Source organism: Rousettus aegyptiacus, unplaced genomic scaffold (assembly GCF_014176215.1).
Source record: "Rousettus aegyptiacus isolate mRouAeg1 unplaced genomic scaffold, mRouAeg1.p scaffold_m13_p_17, whole genome shotgun sequence".
NCBI classification, from domain to species: Eukaryota; Metazoa; Chordata; class Mammalia; order Chiroptera; family Pteropodidae; genus Rousettus; species Rousettus aegyptiacus.
Window position 1 is genome coordinate 954,534 of NW_023416292.1, and position 8,779 is coordinate 963,312.

At 40.0% G+C, this 8,779-nt stretch overlaps 1 protein-coding gene across 6 annotated transcripts in view; it reads right to left on the bottom strand.

Moving 5' to 3' along the window:
- The window catches only part of DCAF8 (DDB1 and CUL4 associated factor 8), a 35,081-nt gene extending 26,963 nt beyond the window's left edge, over window positions 1–8,118 (bottom strand). For 2 of the 6 annotated variants that reach the window (XM_016139459.2, XM_016139477.2), the window contains exons 1-2: window positions 7,926–8,092; window positions 6,951–7,023 (exon numbers count right to left, since the gene is read on the bottom strand). The gene's annotated coding sequence lies outside the window, so the exon portion shown is untranslated. The other 4 variants (XM_036235301.1, XM_016139468.2, XM_016139472.2 and 1 more) reach the window with 4 other exon arrangements.
- Between the last annotated feature and the right edge of the window lie 661 nt (window positions 8,119–8,779).

Sequence of the window (8,779 nt, forward strand, 5' to 3'; positions counted from 1 at the left end):
CTTGGGAGGACAGATGTCCCATACCACTCATAACTGAACAGCTGTTCAGGGCTGAGATCCATCCAAAGTACAAATTTGCTTTTCAGTCCTAAGTCCCACAGTCCATCTGGAATCAACCAGTTCTACTTTCCCCATCCCCAATTTTTGTTTTCAAGCTGAAAGAGGTTTAAATTCATTCCTCTTACCTTGCTATTTTCCTACTTTACAATAAACACTTCTCCAAGCCAACTTTACTGACTCCTGCTACCAGCCACTTGCCAGCTTCCTATTTATGGCACTGATTTCCTCTGGGCACCCAGCCACTCTAATAATACAGTGTTTATTAATCAGAGACCTACAGGCACTCAAATTCAAAGGATGACTCCCCTCGCCCCCCCGCCCAGGAAGCTGAGACTGTATAAAACGTGTATATAAGGGAACAGGCCTTTAGATCTGACTCTCTATTAAGTACTTGGAGGAGTTAAAATATAATACACTATCTCCTCTGGTAAACTTTGTATTATGTAAAACTTTGTATTATGTAAATATTGGTGTCTATATAGGAGAGTTGGGCATTTGAGTTGCAGAATGAACAGAAGAGCAGAAAGAAACTATGAATGTTTCTGGATCATGGAAATTCATCTCTATTCCTGTTGTGCAGAAGATTTGACAACACAGGGAAACCCAATGTACCACTGCTCTAGCCTCCCTTGTTTATCCAAATTAGAGGCATCTGGCACCACCCAGTGGCCCATCTGTACATAGACATCCTAGTAATGCAATAATGTACAAGACAATACAGGAGCTACAAATATGAACAAAGCAGTTCCCATCCCTTTTGTAGCCAATAATCAATTAGAAAAAAATGAGTATACAACTATGATACAAGAGATACAAGTATCAGTATCATTAAAAAAAGTTATACACACACACACATATATGTATATATATATATAAAAATTCAGTTGTAGTTGAACAGAGGAAAGAATTAGTTTCAGGGAGAAAGGAAAAGCTTCCATGGAGAAATTAGCTTTCAGCTGGTCTTAAAAGCTAATAAATAATTTTTAATGAGTAGAGTGACAAAGACATTCCACCAGGACAAGAATGAGAAAAAAAGGAGAAAGATGAAAAACCTAATACGTTCAAGAAAATACATGGGTAGTCTGGTTTGGTTAGATGATGGGGTGTAGTTGATTAGTTAAGAAGTATTAGTAGGAGGGGGTGTGTGTGTGTGTGAGATCAGAAAGATTATTTTCTCAAGTATTATAAGGTGGACTGAAATGGACAGAAAAAGGAGAAACAAGTTTAAAAGTTATTATTACATTGCTGAGGTAAGAAGCAATGAAGTTCCTACCTGTCTTAGACTGATGACAGAGAAAATTAAAAGGGGATCAATGTGAGAAGCATTATAGAGGAAAATTTAATAGGATTAGCTCAATAAGGCTCGAAAAGTCAAAAAGGCAAGTTTGAGTCTGGGTACCCAGAGGGAATCAAGTGCCATAAATGAGAAGATGGCACATGGGGGAAGAGATAAATTTGATTTTAATTGTTTAAAATCGAAGCTGATTTTAGACCTATATGGTCTGAAAACTTGAGAAATAAATTATGGCCAGAGATACAGACTTGGAAATTATTTGCACAGAGAAGCTTCAAAATCAAATACCTTGTAAATAATATCTCACTTGAAAAACAAATAAGTAAATTAAGTACCCAAGGAAGCTCTGAGAGTCCAAGGAAAGAATTTTATGGAATACCTACCCTTAGGAAAAAAGGAGAAGGAGATAGAAAAATGCTCAGAGAAGTAGAAGGAATAATGAGGGTGTTAAATGCCTTAGAAGGCAAGAGATAAAAAGGTTTCATGAAGGCAGGAATGGTCTATGTTTCAAATGCTACAGAGAAATATAGAAACATGCATACTGAGAAAAGGCCATTAAGAGTCAGAACAGCTTTTCTATGGGATTACCTCAGTTATGGAGACAGAATCCTCGTGTTCTCCCTATTCAAGGATTATAAACGAATTCGGCCATCTCTTCAGTTTAGTTATTAAGTCCATTAAAATTATTTCTTTAAAAAACTCCTTGGCTTACCAATTAATCATAACTTGAGTTCCACATTTAAACAATTGAAAAATGTTTTTTTCATGCTGTCATTTGGACAGACCTTTTATAACTTACATATGCTTTTTAAAAATATACTGAATTCTACCTTTCCGCTCATTTGCTTCATCAGTTGGCAGAACAGCCATGTTTAAAGACAGCATATGGTATAATAGAAAGAAAAGGGCTTTAGTGTCAGTCAGACCTGGGTTTGACTTCTATTTCTCCCACCTACTTTTGAGTGTTTATTTTTTTGTAAAATGGGATAATGCCATTACCCTCCAGAAATTGGTTTAGAGGATTAAAGATGATGTTTGCAAAGAGGCTGTCTGTACATGGTAGCATTTATACTATTTTCCTAGCCTCTCATCTCTGGTTCCAGAATGCATTTCCTAGAGAAACCTGGGCTTCTTTGCCACACAGCAATGATCCTCCAAAAATGGTACAAAACTTAGGACATAATCATGAGTCTATGAAATCTGTTTACCTGCTCTCATTGGCCTTTTAAAGAATTCAGAGAGCTCTGTCAACATCATCTTTTGCGCACTTTCATGTTCTAAGAACCAGGATAAAGCAATATACCCAGAAGCCCACAACATAACCCTCCCACTAAGGTCTTCTTCCTCTAGAAGGTTCAAAGGATAGCCAAGATGAGAACTTCAAAATGACCACAGATGAAAGATAAGGAAGTCCTACCACAACTATCCTATGAACAAGGAAATTTGTTCCTCCTTTGGATGAATACTTCCTTTCCCTGTTGATGGTACCCAATGCCCAGCATTTATAGCTTATTGGTTTTAATTCCAATAACAGTATGCAGGTATGTTAGGAAAGAACTCTAACCCTGTATGCTTTCTCTAGCTGTAGAGCTAAGGAATTTTTTAGAATGGCTAAATCCATTTATCTCAATTCAAATGATTCTTAAGAAAATCCATTTCTGAGGAAATTCCATCGTGTTTCCACTATGAAATGATTTACCTTTATTTCAGAACCCAGTCCCCATTACCAGTTTTTGCCACTCACATTCTAAATTTTTCTCAAATCGCTGGAAAGGACATGAGAGAGATAAAAGGGTGATGCTCCAAAGGTGCAATTTACAATGAAATAATAAAGAGAGACTAAAAACATCACAAGACATATCTGAGATTGTGGCAGTGCTTAAAGTACACTAGAGAACTACAGCCTCTTGGCTACCACTAGAAGTAAATCCTATAGTAGCTTTCCAGATAACTAAGAAAAACCAAGAACAACAAAAAAATGACATGTGAGACAAGCATGGATGCTTCATATCAGAACTTGGCTAAACCTCCTTAAACAGTATCTTCAGAGGATAAGAGCAAATACCTAACCTCTCAGATACAATGATGAAAATTTTTTGTAATAACCCAATCCATCAGACATACCATATATTTCATTAATAAAATGCCATCTTTGTCATATTAATCACTCATCATGCTCAATTCGCAAACACAGAACAGACTCAGTTCATTAATTTATCTCTCACATACACATTCTTGGGGTTAAGGTAGTACTTGAGAAACTGGGCTTCGGGCCCAGAAATTATGCCCTGTAGAGGTAGAGATAAAAGACTACTGTAAAGAAGCAACGAACTCAAAAAATTCATCACACACGAATTTTTAAAGAGCTTTCAAGGACTTTCTTCTCACTCCAAAAGAACTGAATCAGTAAACAAGACAGGTAGCCCCTTTTTCTGACCAGTTTTAATAGTGATGAAGTTTCTTGGGTACATTCACGAAAATGAAAGATGAAGTTTTCAATTTACTGTATAGCTAACCTAAAATCACTTACATTTGGCCCTGAAATTAAGATATGCATAGTCACTACCTCTATGCCTGTTGGTGATTCAATTCTTTCAGTTGCCTGGGTTCCAAATGGGTGAGGATAAATAACAGATTATCTTGGCTCACTGATAATCTACTTAAGAAAAAAAAAAATCTTAATTTGATTTTAAAAACTAGCTCTAACATCAATGTTAAATAAAAAACTAGCTTTAACACCAATGTTAAATAAAGAGCTCTGCTTGAATAACTGTCTTTTATAATCTGGACATTTCCTAGACATGTTTAGAATAACTTTTCTACAGTAGATTATATCCAGAAATAAATCTATTTACTGAAAACAAAGTTTAACTAGTCACTTCATGATTTCAAAAGCCTATAACTCATTGACAGAATACAGGACCTAGAGTATGAAACTCTGAAGATCTCTGTCTCTCACAACAGGGTGCATTTCTATACAACGCCTTCTTCTAGTGTCCGTTTGCTTTTGAAATGCCAGTGTTTTAAACTGGTGACAAAAAAGCTGCTTTCTTTTAGCCCTTTCTGAAGACAAACGTCTGTCTTAGGTTGATCCCTGTCAACACCAAGGATCATAGCAATGGAAATGAATCTTATACATTTAATAGAGTGCTATATAAAATGCTCTGTTAGGCTGGAAATTAAGTATGCTCTCCCACTCCAGCCATAATACTTCCTAATAAGATGTGACAATTCTTATGCAACACCCTGAAATATGAAATAGCTTCAGAAAGATAAGAATTTTAAAGTTGTGGTCTGCAGACTAAGAATACTGATTCACTGTATACACAGATGTCACCTGGAGCATACTATGTGAAACCCTTCCTTGGGGACAGGGGAGGGGGAATCTTAACCAACAAACAAAGTAAGGAACAGTTATGCCTCTTTCAATATATTTCCTTTTCTACTCTTACCCAACATAGATCTCCAGATCTCGTAAAAACACAAACAATAAAAATGCAGTCTTGGCCCACCTCACCACTCTTCATCTCAAGGCTTTACCTTTCAACAGAGAGAACTTAGACCCTGCATGGTGGTAATGCAAGTTGATGAACTCTAAGTTGATCACTGGCCTGAATGAATATAGTTGCTTTCATCACAATATAATTAACACTTTCATGTGCCTTTACCTACACCAAAAGATGTGGAAAAAAGCCAATAAGATTAAAAACTTTTCATCTGTGCTGTCATATTATTAAGATGGTCTAGCTGGGAGATGAAATAAAAAACTCTGCACGCCTAACTCCCTAGCCCAGAGTCACTTCAGAGAGAAAGGAGACCTTTTCATGGTCTAGTTCTTTGATAATCTATTGATGAAGGCCACTGCAGAGCCCAACAACTTAGAAAAAAATGTATTCCCTGTATGTCAAAAAAGGAAAAGACATACATATTGCTGGAGCAGAGGTGGTGAACAGCACTGAAGCAGGAAGAAAAGGAATTATAGGCATACCTCATTTATTGTGCTTCCCAGATGTTGTGTTTTTTACAAATTAAAGACAAGACTCTCTACCATCGAAAAGATTACAACTCGCTTTATGGCAATTATGGCTTTACTGCGGAGGTCTGGAACAGAACCCATAATCTCTCTGATATATGCCTGCACAATACCTGTGTCAACTTTGATCAGGTGTAATAATAGAGAGACCAGAGGAAGAAAGAAATGAACAAAAGAAACTTATCAATGTGTAGTTTAAAAATGCATTTTGATATACATACACCAATATCTAATATTCCTGCTGTCCTTTGGTCATGAACTGACCTGAAGCATGCTCAGAAGAAAACCAACCCCAGGTGGGCACCTACAAAGCAAACAGCTAAGCTGACCAATTAAAAGCGAATTTGAAAAAATAAACAGGAAAACATGTTCAAAAGCAAAATGCAAAGAAGTGTAAACTAACTTAGTCAAAGTCATATCGAAGATGTACCAAAAAAACAGAGGAAAAAAATTTGTGTCTATTATATGCTAGGCATAATCTTTATATAGGTTCCCTCATATAATACTAACACTGACCTTAGGAGGTAAGTGGTATTTATCCCACCTTTAGAGAAAATTAAGACAGAAGTTTAAGTAACTTGCCCAAGGTCATATGGCTAATAAATCTTAGCATAGTATTTAAACTCAGGCCTGTCTAGCTCTAAAGACTGTACTTTTTCCCTTCATATCTTACTGATGCAAATACATACCTCTAATAACAACCTTATTCCAGTTCATAACGAGCATTTTCTAATCAGAACATCGTGTGAAATAAAGCTCACCAGTGTCACACTCAATCTTTTCCTACTATAAAATCATGAAGATATTAAGAATCGGCCAGGCTTCCCTTCCAGGGCCACTCAGCTCTTCTGTCACATCCCATGAACCCCCACCATAGCACTATTCTCTACTACCAAAACCCAAGTCTTTCAAAAATTACATTTACAAGTATGTTCCGACTTCCTCTTTGGCACTTGTCCATGCTGCTGAATGTACAGGATGATTCCTCTGCTGACCAAGAATTCTTCATATCAGCTACAAAAAGCAGCCACTTTTTTCCTACCCAAAATTTACTACTATGACCTGAAAAGTTGGTGGACTGAACTCAAACAGACACCAGCTAAAGGTAGCATCACTCATCACTCCCCAGTTTTTATTGACAAGCAGTTAAATATTCCCCTCTAAATTGCAAGGACTGACAACGCAAAGCTCTCAAAGAAATCTGATTTGGCAAAAGGCTAAACAGAACTCAGGCAAACTAATTCCCAGCTTTTAACAATGTGAGAAACATGATCCACAAATGCAAAACAAAATGCAAGTGAGGGAAACACATTTACTTCTAGGCTTGAGTCATTTGAAGATATACAACAATAGTTCTGGACAGAAAAAGTCAAGACGCCAACAGCCAATCAAACATGTAAAAGTAATTTAACCAGAGCTGGAACACAACCAAAAACAAGACCCCAATTCTTTTGGAACTTGTGGTAAGAATTTTGTGACTTTAGTGGTCAGCTCTTGAACACGGGGGCGGGGGGGGGGGGGATCTTGAATTCAGGAATTTAAATGCCCTCAACTCCTACTCACCTTTCCTCCTTTATCACTGAAGTAGGGCCAAGCTGAGCTTCTGAGAAAATAGGCCTGTAGATTCACTGAAGGACTGAGAAAAATTAAAGTTTAAATGGCAACGGTGTCTCCTCTACTACACATAATAAAAAAAATTGATGCCTACATTTTAGCATTTTTAGACCTCAAAATTATTTAAAACCAGAGTATCTAATCCAGAGTATCTAATTTATCTAATCCTTACTAGTGAGTACATAACCTACAAAGTTACAGAAATAAAATGAACCAGGCAAGTAATCTCCCAGCTCCACTAACGCGTAAAAGTCATTTAAAAGGAAAACCTGAATCTTTTCAACCCTAACCCACAAGCGAACCTCTCAAAAGAAGCCACACAGTCGGGGGTGGGGGTGAATCCTGGAGAGAACGTGATAGCGCTGGGGCCGGTTTGTTTACAGACTCCAGCAACAATCATGAGTCAGAAATTCAAGCCACAAGATGCTTTCCAACTAACAGGGACCAAACAGGACCGTTCTACAGTGTCCTGAAAGATCTCAGGGTGAAGGAAGGTAAACTAAGAATTATATTACAAAGGGTGCAAGACCAGCCTGCAACAACTGGCTCCAGGGTTCTTGGACCTCGGCCTTCCGTACAAGGTGCTGGGCCCGAGAACTCGGGATGGGGGAGGGTGCGCATTGCCCGGTGGCCCCGAGGTGACGGGAAACGTAGGGCGAGCCGTGTCCCTCAATCTAAGAGGGAGAAAAAACACACACAAATGGGTCACCCAACGAAGGAAGATGTCCCAGTGGATTATGGGGCAGGCTCTTGGGGGCAACCCCAGGGCTGACCAGACGAAAGGGCAGCCAGTCCTCCCAGCGGAGACTTGGGTCAGGGGAAAAGGACCTGAGCCCGGGGAGCTTGGGAAAGAAGTCAAACCTATTCTGAAGGGGAATGGACCAGCGGAGAGAGGGGCAGGCCAAGCCGGAACGAGACACGGACCGGGTAGGTCAAGGGGTGGGGGGTGTCCGGCTGGGGCAGTTACAAGCATGTGAGCCGGCGAGGCTCAGCAGCCCGCTTCCCGTTTCGGGTCATCCTTCTGCTAGCAGCTGCTCCGACTGTTCCAGGCCCAGCCGCCCTGTCCACTGCCGCCACCAACGCCGCCGCCATCTTACAAAGGCCAGCGGCCGCCACCACCACCACTACCACCACCGCCTCCGCTCTCTGCGCTTGCGCCTGCGCTGCCACGCTTTCCGGCCCCGTTTGCGACGATGCTGGAAAAGACGGAGGCAAGAGTGGTCGCGCGAGATCACGGCTCCCAACTCTCCTCGAAGGATGCGTAAGGGGCGGGGCTTAAGGGTAACGGAAAACAGGGCGAGGGGGCGCGTGCGCATTACCTAGGAGGCGACGTTGTTTTTGTAGTCCTTCGGAGGGTGGCATCCCTTGCGATATTAAGAACAAACGCAAGTTAAGGCCAGCTTAGAGTTGTGGTAATAATAAAATTCAGTCCTAACGGGCAGGCAGGCGGCCTCCATTTTCTACCCGGTTTTTGAATACTGGGACCAGCAGTTCTCACCATTTTTTCTCTGAAAACCGTACTTCCTATGAAGACCATTTTCTTAAGTGGTTTCTATACCTTTGAGGCCGACTTCCCCCTGAGAATCTCTATTTACCCATTTTTTAAGAAGGGATTCAGAAGCTCGAAGTGCAGCTAAACTACTAGAGACTTTTTCTCTAAAGGGTGGTGGTGTGTTGAAGGTTCCCAAGAATGGGCCCAGTGATGTACTCTCTGCTTCCGACACCTTAAGGAGGCTGCAGAAGATCCCTGACAAAGTTACTCCCAGGTGCAAGGTGCT